At 46.4% G+C, this 11,459-nt stretch overlaps 1 pseudogene; it reads left to right on the forward strand.

Moving 5' to 3' along the window:
- The window catches only part of LOC149870667 (N-heparan sulfate sulfotransferase 4-like), a 49,565-nt pseudogene extending 38,426 nt beyond the window's left edge, over positions 1-11,139 (forward strand).
- The last annotated feature ends 320 nt before the right edge of the window (positions 11,140-11,459 follow it).

Genomic DNA, 11,459 nt, shown 5'->3' on the forward strand with positions numbered 1-11,459 from the left:
CAAATTTCCTGGGTTAGTGGATCCATTGGAACAAATCCATTGTATTTACTCAGTGCTGAGGCCAATGATCTTATAACTTACAAATTAAATAGAAAAAGAGGCAGAGAATGTAAATAATGGAAAAGAGAAATTATTAGGGAAAATATTCATTATTGGGTAGTATTTGTAGTTCTTTAGAAAATCTGTTTTCTGACACAAAGTTTTCCTTTCATCTCTTCTTCTTTACCTCCTCCTTCTCTCTCTCTTTCTTTCTTCCTTTTTGAAACAGCACTATGGATTTTCATCTATGCATTACAGATTTCTTCATTTTTCTGTACAGTTTCTCTTATTTCTGTTAAAACTAATAAGTTATGTTTTTATTTTACAAATGAATGTTATAATAAAATATGGTGCAATATTGCCAGAAGTCAGAGTATTAACTCTGAGAAACTAGCTTTTCAGAATCAGTTGTAGGGAATGCACCACACCCCCAGCACCCCCCAAAAAGTCTGTGCACAAAAATTTCTATCAATACATTTTTCTTAGCTCTTTCTTTGAAGAACTGTTTGTTCTACCTACACCTCAGAAATCACACATTTTCTCATTATCAGCACTATAACCTCTATACTGGTATTCTCTGCTGAACACTTTTGTTTTACAGTTCATATTAAAAATAAAGCACCTGCAATGTACCCTGCACCAGCAGGATATGAATATAAAGATAGGGTTGAAGTTGATGTCACTTTTGAGCACCATGAGCTATATGATCTGTTTTTTCTCCATTGATATCATAATTAATAGCTCACTCTAAAGTTTTCCACAGTGTACCTGATCATCTCACATAGATAGATAGATAGATAGATAGATAGATACTGATTTCCCTTGCAGAACCTTTCATGAATTTGTCTACAGATGACTTATTTCTTCTTTTGCATTCACTTTTACCTCTATAGAAGCTGATAGAGAAAGTGGGATGCAGGAAAGCTAGAAGGCAGAAACATGGAGTAACAAGATTGCCACTAGCTGACTTCCTGTTCTCTAGGCTTGTGAATCTGAGTTACTGGAAAAAACCACTGCAAAATATGGGGGGATAGAAAGAAGAAGCAGGGTCAACTTTATATCTGAAAGTGCAGAGGAATCTCCATGGTACAGCTAGATTGTCATTGTCACTGGGTTTGAACTTATGGGTTTAAACAGTCAGAAGGTGTGCACCTTACAGTGACCTTTACACTAACTGTTAGTGTAGACATACCCTTACTATCCAGTGTATCATATATGAAGTGCATCCCAATATGAAAAAAACTCCCATTTAATCTAGAACAAATTTACTCTTCACTGGTCTATGAGCGAAAAAAGTGTTTAAGGACTGGGGAGATATGGGGAAAAAAAGGTTTTTTTTTATAAACACAGCTTTGCATGAGTGAGAAGAACTAAACAATGAACTTTATTGTGGAGCAGTAGACAATCTCTGTAGACCCTTGGTCTGTCTCTAACAGGTACAGCATAGCTGAGGGACTGTCTCTCATTTCCCAACTATTATAAACTAGGGAGTATTTTTAAATGATAAATGTTTTTACCAGGGTTCTGGATATTCCATTTGCCATGGAAAAAATGTGGAAAAACTCAGATTTTCTCCTTTAAAGGAGAAAAATACAGGAAACAGCACACTTCCCTTTGCAGACTAGCAGAGTTCCATCCTGCAAGAAGCTTCTTGGGGCTGGAAGAAGTGGGAGAAGTGTGATCAGGCAGGGGGTGCAGCCGGCAGCCCACGTGCTCCCTATAGGCTCCACTTGAGCCTTGCCACTTGTGGGTGAGGGGGAGCCAGGTTATATGCTTCATTCTGGCTGCAGCAGCTGCTGTGTCCCTTGAGTGGCAGCTGGGGCTCAGGTACTGCTAGATGGGGTAGGGGGCTGTTCCTATAGCCCTGGCAGGCCTGGAGGGCAGGGAGCTTCAGGTCATGAGTGAGGGGTACTGTCAGGGCCCAGGAAGCTGTGAGTCAGGAATGAAGGCACCGGCAGAAGCAGGAGGCTGTGGGTTGGGAGTGAGGGGCAACAGCATAGGCAGGAACAGGGCAACAGCATATCAGAGCTGTTTAGCACCACAAAGTGCTGGACCTGTGACCCAGATGAAGCTGGACCTGTGACCCAGTGCACAAATGAGACAGGGGGAGCGCTGATTTCCTATGATTAAAAAACCCAAAATCAAATGCCAAAATATATAGGTATTTAGAATGTATTTTATTATGATTGAGACATTAGTAGGCTTCCAAATTGCTTTAAAATTGTAAATATATCAGTAAAACATTTTGTTTAACTGATACCTATATATGGTGTTACATTTTAATTATGGAAAAATATAGATTTGGGGGTTTGATCAGAGAATTTGTGATTTTTTTAACTAGAGAAAACCAGGATCTCTGGTTATTATGACAAAGTTAATGGTTCCTCAGGAGCATGCATAACCCACTGTCATATAGTACAGCAGGGGTTGTCAGCCTTTTTCTGGTGCAAGGTGGGAGCTTGGCAACCCAGCTGTGGCTATAGGCAGGATGTCTCTGCTTCCAGAGCAGCCAGATGTCTGTATTCACTCTCACTGGAGATACCTGACCCTTTCGCAGCAAGAGAAGTGAAGATATTGTGGAGTAGCAGGGTGCACTGTGGAGGAGATGGGCAATACAGAACAGCTCCAACCCACCAATTCCTAAGCTGAATTAGATTTCTTCACAGCTTGCAGGGCTGTGTGTTGCCAGTCACTGTAAATGTTAAGCAACCAAGAGTGGAGCTGACAGGGAACTGGGGAGCCATTCTCACCAGTCTCAGGACTACTTAGTCTGCAGCAACCAACAGAACCTGTGTAATATGTCAAAATTTATTCTTCTTTAATACTGTGATTTTGCCAACACAGCAAATTTTTTGTTTTCTAATCATTATTTGACATTTGTAAAATAGCACTTTTGAGCTTGGAAGTCTGATTATGATATGAAATAAAGTTTCTGTACAAACCCAGAGAAGTGGAGAGGACAGTGTATGGCAAAACTGAAAATACTGCAGAAGTCCAGGCTTTCAGGGAGCTAGAGAGCCAATGCTCTTTTGAAACTTTTCTTTGAAATAGCTATCTAGTTTGAGCTCTCTCTTCTTTAAAATGAAGTTAAAGGAATGGAGAGATGAACTAATTATGCTGAGTTAATATAAGGGAAAGTGAAATTTACCACATCTTCTGATTTCTGGTAACTGTTCCATGCACCCTTTCTTTCATTCACTAAGTGAAAGCTAAACCTTTGTTGTTTAGCATCTATTTCACTCAGAAGTAAAATTCCCTGGTTTATCATTCACTTATCTTTGCATTTTATTAGTATACAGGGGACACATGAAATAGTTGCTACAAGTCAGCTGGCTGTTAGTAAATTTCACTCCTCTCCTCATTTAATCTGATGCAATTTGTTGCTGTTGGTTTGGAAGTGGAAAGTTTTGGGGGAAGCAGGGGGGCAGTTAGGAAGGCTAAGGCAAAGATGGAACTGGGACTAGCATCCTGGATCAAGAACAAAAAGAAGCCCTTTTTTAAATACATAATACAGGTGGCAAAAAGAAGGTACTGGGTAATGTGGGGCCCCTGCAAGACACGCTAGGAAATTTGGTCATCACACCAGATGACAAAGCTAACCTGTTTAACAACTTCTTTGCCTCCATTTTCCTGAGCAGGGACTGGCTCACCCCCCACTGGGCCCCCTTCGGGCCCCAGGGGAGGCACACCTAGGCCAAGGGTAGTAAGGATCTAGTCAGGGAACTTCTGGAGGGCCTGGATGTATCAGTTGCCTGCTGGCTGGAGGGCCACACCCAGGGGGTGATAGTGTATGGGTCATTTTTGACCTGGAGGATTGTGGGCAGTGAGGTTCTGCAGGGCTCGGTCTGTGGGCCCGCACTATTCAACATCTTCATCAGTGACTTGGACGAGGCGGTAAAAAGCACACTGTTCAAATTTGCTAATGACACTAAGATGTGGCGGGGTCTGGGCACGTTAGAAGGAAAGAATAGGCTACAATGAGACCTAGACAGGTTACAGGGGTGGGCAGATGAGAATAGGATGGGATTCAACACTGACAAGTGCAAGGTGATGCACCTGGGGAGGAAGAACCAGCACCATACCTGCAGGTTGGGGAATTCCCTTCTTGTCAGTGCAGAGGCAGAAAAGGATCTTGGAGTCATCATTGATGCCAAGATGAACATGAGCTGGCAGTATGGGATGCAGTCAGGAAGGCCAATCGCACCTTGCCATGCATCCACAAATGCATCTCAAGCAGGTCTAGGGAGGTGATCCTCCCCCTCTATGCAACACTGGTCAGGCCGCAGTTGGAGTACTGTGTCCAGTTCTGGGCACTGCACTTCAGGAGGGATGTGGACAACATGGAGAGGGTCCAGAGGAGAACCACTAGCATGATCGGGGGCAGCAGGGCAGCCCCTATGAGGAGAGGCTATGGGACCTGAACCTGTTCAGCCTCCACAAGAGAAGGCTGACAGGGATCTATTGGCCTGTTACAAACTAGTTAGAGGGGACCAACAGGCATTGGGGGAATCCCTTTTCCCCTGACCACTACCAGGAGTGACTAGAAATAACGGTCACAAGCTGGCAGAGGGTAAATTCAGATTAGACATCAGGAGGTGTTTCTTCCCTGTCAGGGTGGCTAGGATATGGAACCAACTTCCAAGCAAAGTGGTTCTGGCTCCTACCCTTGGGGTCTTTAAGACAAGGTTTGACAATCACCTTGCTTGGGTCGTTTGACCCCAGTACTCTTTTCTGCCATGGCAGGGGGTTGGACTTGATGATCTGCTCAGGTCTCTTCTGACCCTACTAACTATGAAACTATGAGATTTTCTGCTACTTAAATCTATGGGGGGTTTTTTTATCAATCAGTGCTAAGAGATGCCCAACTGGTGGCCTGAAGACTGCAGATGGCCCATAAAGGGGTAATTTACAGCCCCCAGGCTACCCCTGCCTGCGACTCTCCCTATCTCTTCAGCTGAGGTAGTAGCCAAGTTCTTCAGGCTCCTCCTCTCTCCTCCAGCTATCACTTCCTAGGGGAGGGCAGTGCAGTGTGGCATGGCATGGTTCAGCCCGCTGTGCTAGAAGAGGCTCACACAGCATATAAATAGGAGGTCTATGGCTCATGCTGGTGTGGCATGTTCTGCTTGTGGCCTCTGGCCAATTAGAAGTTGGGCACCTCACCTAAGGTGGTAAGGATGTGGAGGGCAGCTACTTGGGACCCCGCCCCAGTGGTGCTACCTACCTTGGGCACCTCTGAGGCCAGACAGAACCCATGGTGGGGTCAGCAGCCCCCTGCCCCCCTGTCTGTGGGAGCTGCCTGGCCAGGACCCAGAGGCCAAAGGTGGGAGATGGGTCTGGAGGCTCCCTTGCCTGTCCCTCTTGTGCCCAACTTAGGGCCCTGGAGTAGCAGGTAAGGGAACTCCAGGCTGAGGTGAACAGGCTATGGAGGATCAGGGCTGCAGAGGACAAAATTGACACATATTTCCATTCTCTGCAGGATCAGTTTTCCAGCAGTCAGACCTCCCGGGACAGATGCACAGCAAAGGAATGGCAGAAGGAGACCACCAGAACCAGGGCTGCTTGGGCTAGCATGGTGGCGGCTCCCCAGGTACAACTGGGGAACAGGTATGAGGCCTTGTCAGTTCTTAGAGGAGAAGGTAGAAGTGGATGCCTTGTGGGGGGGGGTAAGGAGGGGGATGGCAATGCCACTCAATGCATGGCATGGTCTGAGCAAGGATGGAATACCTCAAGGAAGAAACACTGAATCCTCGTCATTGGAGATTCCACCCTGAACGGAACAGAGGGTCCCATCTGGCAACCCAACCCCATGGCATGTGAGGTCTGCTGCCTGCCTGGTCATGGATTCAGGATGTTACTGACATGATCCTGGCCTCATTTGACTCTTGGACCAATACTCCATGGTCCTAATCCATCTGGGAACAAGTGATGTGGATGGGAGCAGTCCAGACCACATCATGAAGGACTACAAGGCCCTGGGGGCCAAGCTCAAGGAAACGGGGGAGCAGGTGGTATTTTCCTCTATTATCCCAGTAAATAGATGTGGATGGCACCATGGGGCCTGCATTGGAGTGTTCAACAGGCGGTTTCAGAGTTGGTGCTACTAGGTAGACTTCGGGTTCCTTGACAATGACTCGCATTTTCGTTCAGGGGGAATGATCTGGTGGGCTGGGCTCTCTACTAAAGGCAAGCACATCTTCTCTTCTGGGTTGGATGATCTCATACGGTGTGCTTTAAACTAGCTTCAGTGGGGGACATGAGGACACTTCCCAGCCAAGACAGGGGATGAGCACAAGAAGTACCCAGCTAAGTGACAGGGGTCTGGATAGTCCTAGGCTCAAGGGGGTGGTGCATGCACCCATAGGAGGCCTTCATAGAATCATAGAAGTAGGGTCAGAAGGGACCTTGTAGATCTTCAAGTCTGACCCCCTGCCTGGGCAAGAGAAAAAACTGGGCTCAAATGACTCCAGCCAGGTAGGCATGAAGCCTTTTCTTAAAGACCCCCAGGGTAGAAGCTAGCACCACTTCCCTTGGAAGTTGCTTCCAGATCCTAGCCACCCTAATTGTGAAGTAGTTCTTATGGATGTCTAATTTAAACCTACTCTCCAACAACTTGTGGCCGTTATTCCTTGTTATGCCAGCGAGCGCTAGGGGAAACAAGGTCTCTTCCAAACCCTTCTGGTCCCCCCTAGTGAGTTTACTAGTCACCAGGTCCCCCTTCAGCCTTCTCTTGTGAAGGCTGAACAGGTTCAGGTCCCGCAGTCTCTCATTGTAGGGTCTGCCCTGTTGTCCCCAGATCATGCGGGTGGCCCTCCTCTGGACCCTCTCAATGTTGTCCACATCCCTCCTGAAGTGGGGCGCACAGAACTGGACACAATACTCCAGCTGTGGTCTGACCAGTGTCATGTAGAGGGGGAGGATCACCTCCTTGGCCCTACTTGAGATGCACCTGTGGATGCACGACAAGGTCCGGTTAGCCCTGCCAACCGTGACCTTGCATTGTTGGCCCATGTTCATCTTGGCGTCAATAATGACTCCAAGATCTCTTTCTGCCTCCATGATCTCAAGAAGGGAGTTTCCCATCTTCTAAATGTGCTGCTGGTTACTACTGCCCAAGTGCAGCACCCTGCACTTGTCAGTATTGAAATGCATCCTGTTTTTGTTAGCCCAGCTCCAGGTCTACTTGCAGTATTTCCCTCCCTACTAGCATGCTCACCTCACCCCAAATTTTGGTATCATCAGGAAATTTAAACAGGTTGCTTTTCACCCCATCATCCAAATCGCTGATAAAGAAATTGAACAGTGTGGGCCCAAGGACTGAGTCCTGGGGGACTCCATTGCCCACTTCCCCCCAGGTCGAATATAACTCGTTCACCACCACCCTCTGAGTATGACCCTTCAGCCAATCTGCAATCCATCTGACTGTGTAGGCATCAATGCCACAGTCGCCTAGTTTTTTAATAAGGATGGGGTGGGACGGTGTCAAAGGCCTTGCTGAAGTCCAGAAAGACTATGTCCATGGTGACACGTGCATCCAAAGCTTCTGTGACCAGATCATAAAAGGCAGTCAGTTTGGTCTGACATGACCTGCTCCTAATGAAACAGTGCTGGTCATCCTTGAGCATCATCCATGAAACCAGCCCATCACAGATGTGCTCCTTGATGATCTTCTCAAAGAGTTTCGCTAGGATTGAGGTAAGACTGATGGGCCTATATTTTCCTGGGTCCTCCCTCCTCCCTTTTTTAAAGATGGGGACCACATTGGCTATTTCCAATCATCTGCCACCTGGTCTGAGCACCACAAGCACTCATAAAGTCACGCCAAGGGCCCTGCAATAACCTCTGCTAGCCTTAAATGCCTCTACACTAATGCTTGTAGTATGGGGAACAAGCAGGAGGAACTTGCCTTCCTGCTAGCTAACTCAAACCCGGACATAGTGGGGCTCATTGAAACCTGGTGGTATTCAATCCCTTGTTTGGGCAGTAAACATCCTGTACAGGCAGGATAGAATGGGGAAGAAAGGAGGGGCTGTGACGCTTTATGTCAAAGAGCAATACACATTTTCAACAAACAGCATGGGGTCAGAGGAGGGGCAGACTGAAGTGCTCTGGGTCAGAATACAAGCGGGTCAGGGGGAAACAGAGGGTGTCTACTACAGACCACCCAACCAGGGGGAAGAGCTGGACTGGGAATTCTCAAGTCAGCTCGTGGAGGCAGTTAAGTCAAGGGACATGGTCATCATGGGTGACTTAAGTACCCAGACATCTACTGGGAGGAGCAGTAAGCTAGGTATGACTGCTCCCATAGGTTCCTAGCCAAGATTCAGGACCTCCACCTAACTCAGGAGGTGCACAGTCTCACCAGGAGAAATGCCATTCTGGACCTGGTCCTGGCCACAGGCGATGACCTGGTGAGGGGATTATGGGTTCTCAACCACCTGGGTGATAGCAATCATTGCCTACTGGAATTCACTATCCAGCACAGGGTGTCAAAGGCCTGCAGCAAGGCAATAGGCCTTGACTTCAGGAGGGCTGATTTCAATGAGGTAAGGAGATTATTCAGAGAGGCACTGAGGTCCCAGAGAGTAGGAGACTTGGGAGTCCAAGATGAGTCGTTATTCCTTAAGGAGATGATCATCTAAGCCCAAAGGTGACAGTCCCAATGTGAATCAAAGGGGGCAAGAGGGCTCAAAATCCCCCACAGCTCACCAAAAACACTTAGGAACATCTGAAATCTAAAAAGGAGGCGTACACCTGGTGGGAGGGGCTATCACCAAGGAGGATTACACCTCCATTGCTCGAGACTGTAGGGGGGCTGTTAGGAAGGCTAAAGCAGAGATGGAACTAGGACTAGTGACCAGGATCAAAGATAACAAGAAGTCCATCTTTAAATACATAGGGAGTAAAAAGAAGGCACTGGGTAATGTGGGGCTCCTGCAGGACATCCTCAGCAATCTGGTTGTTGCACCAGATGATAAAGCTGACCTCTCTTTAACAAATTCTTTGCCTCCATTTTTCTGAGCAGAGACTGGGACATCCCCCCACTGGAATTCTGGACAGACTCAGAAGAGGCACTGACAGGCCTAGGGTCAGAGAGAACATAGTTAGGGAACTTGTGGTGGGGCTGGATGTGTTCAAATCAGCAGGCCCAGATGATCTCCACCCTAGGGTGCTGAGGGAATTGGCAGAGGCCATTGCAGGGCACCTGGCATGGCTTTATGAGCACTCATGGTGCTCTGGCCAAGTGCCAGAGGACTGGAAAAGGGCCAGTGTGGTCCCCATTTTCAAAAAAAGGAGGAAGGAGGACCCAGGTAACTATAGAACTTACCTCAGTTCTGGGGAAGCTTTTTGAGAAAATTATCCAGGAGCACATCTGCGAGGGACCAGCAGGGGAGATTATGCTCAGGGGCACCCAACATGGGTTCATTAGGGTCAGATCTTGTCAGACCAACCTGGTTGCCTTTTACAATCAGGTCACAAAATCCTTGGATGCAGGAGTTGCGGTGGACACAGTCTTTCTGGACTTTAGGAAGGCCTTTGACACTGTCTCACCCCATTCTCATTAAAAAATTACGCGACAATGGTGTTGATGCCTACACAGTCAGATGGGTTGCAGTTTGGCTAGCGGGCCGCACTCAGAGAGTGGTGGTGGATGGGTCATTTTCGACCTGGAGGGATGTGGGCAGTGGGGTCCCCCAGGGCTCAGACCTCAGGCCTGCACTGTTCAATATCTTCATCAGCGACTTGGACGAGGGGGTGAAAAGCACCTTATTCAAATTTGCAGATGACACTAAGATGTGGGGAGAGGTGGGCATGAAAGAAGGAAGGGAAGGATCTAGGTAGAAAAGGATCTTGGAATCATTGTTGATTCCAAGATGAACATGGGCTGTAGGTGTGAGGATGTGGTCAGTAAGGCTAACTGCACCTTGTCATGCATCCACAGATGCATCACGAGTAGGTCCAAGGAGGTGATCCTCTCCCTCTATGTGACGTTGGTCTGGATGCAGTTGGAGTACTGCGTCCAGTTCTGGGTGCCGCACTTCAAGAGGGATGTGGACAGCACGGAGAGGGTCCAGAGGAGGACCACTAACATAGTCAGGGGGCAGCAGGGCAGGTCCTATGAAGAGAGGCTAGGGGAGCTTAACCTGTTCAGCTTCCACAAGAGAAGGCTGAGAGGGGATCTGGTAGCCATCTATAAACTTACTGGGGGGGATCTGCTGGGAATGGGAGAGTCCCTGTTCTCCTGAGCACAACCAGGAATAACTAGGAATAAGGGCCACAAGTTGACTGAGAGTAGGTTCAGGCTAGACATCAGGAAACACTACTTTATAGTCAGGGCAGCTAGGATCTGGAACCAGCTTCCAAGGGAAATGGTGCTTGCTTCTACCTTGGGGTTTTTCAAAAGGATGCTGGATAATCACCTAGCCGGGGTTGTTTGACCCCAGCGTTCTTTCCTGCCCATGGCAGGGGGCCGGACTTGATAATCTGCTCAGGTCCCTTCTGGCCCTACAAACTATGAAACTATGAAACTAAGTAATTTGTTTTTGTGTTGGGATGAAACTATTTGGTATTTTGTTGTGGAAATAAAAATAATTAAAAATATAATAAAATATTTCAATTAGCACATCATATGATGGTATTACAGTAATAGTCTGATTCTGTACAGTACTGACATGTCATAAAAATAATATTAAATATAATTAGAATGACATTTCAAAGTACTAATGAAAATTTGAAATCACAACTTTTCTGAAATTTCATTTAGCAGGAAATTTTGGAAGTATTTAGTTTCATTTTGTTCTTTCCAAATCAGAATAAAAATACATTTTAGATTACCTTGCTTCCTAAAAATGTAAGTTTTGAGTTCCGATCACCTTTGTTTACAGATCCCTAGACTATTTGCAGCTATTGGCTCTTTCTATAAATGTTGAGGAATGGTTTTCCTTCAGTTGAAACAAAAGGATTCAACTAATTAATGTTTGTCCGTTGTACATTTCAGGAGCATGGCATTCCACTACTAACATGGATTATGCAGTAGTTCCACACTATTCTGGAGTCTATCCAGAACCTGTTGAGCACTGTGAGACCTGGAAGAAAGTCTAGAGTGTCAGAGTCACCACCACAGAAGAGCATCCACACCTGAAACCTGCACAGCACAGACAAGGTTTTATCCCCAGCAGCATCATAGTAAACTATTTCCATGTGAATGTGGGAGTTTTGCATATTTCCTTATTTTCTTAACCAGAACATTATCATTTATCTTTCCAAAACTTTTTAAAATCACAAATATTCTGGCATGCTTGTATAGTTCCTATGCTTTTGCTTTTTCTTTGCCATGATTTCTCTTCATTTCAGAACATAACATAGCATTTTTTAAAATTGCTTTTTATAAAAAAATGACATGATAATCATTCTACTGGAGA

The sequence above is a fragment of the Crocodylus siamensis genome, chromosome 2, assembly GCF_052110815.1.
Source record: "Crocodylus siamensis isolate JL-2025a chromosome 2, ASM5211081v1, whole genome shotgun sequence".
In the NCBI taxonomy this organism is placed as follows: Eukaryota; Metazoa; Chordata; order Crocodylia; family Crocodylidae; genus Crocodylus; species Crocodylus siamensis.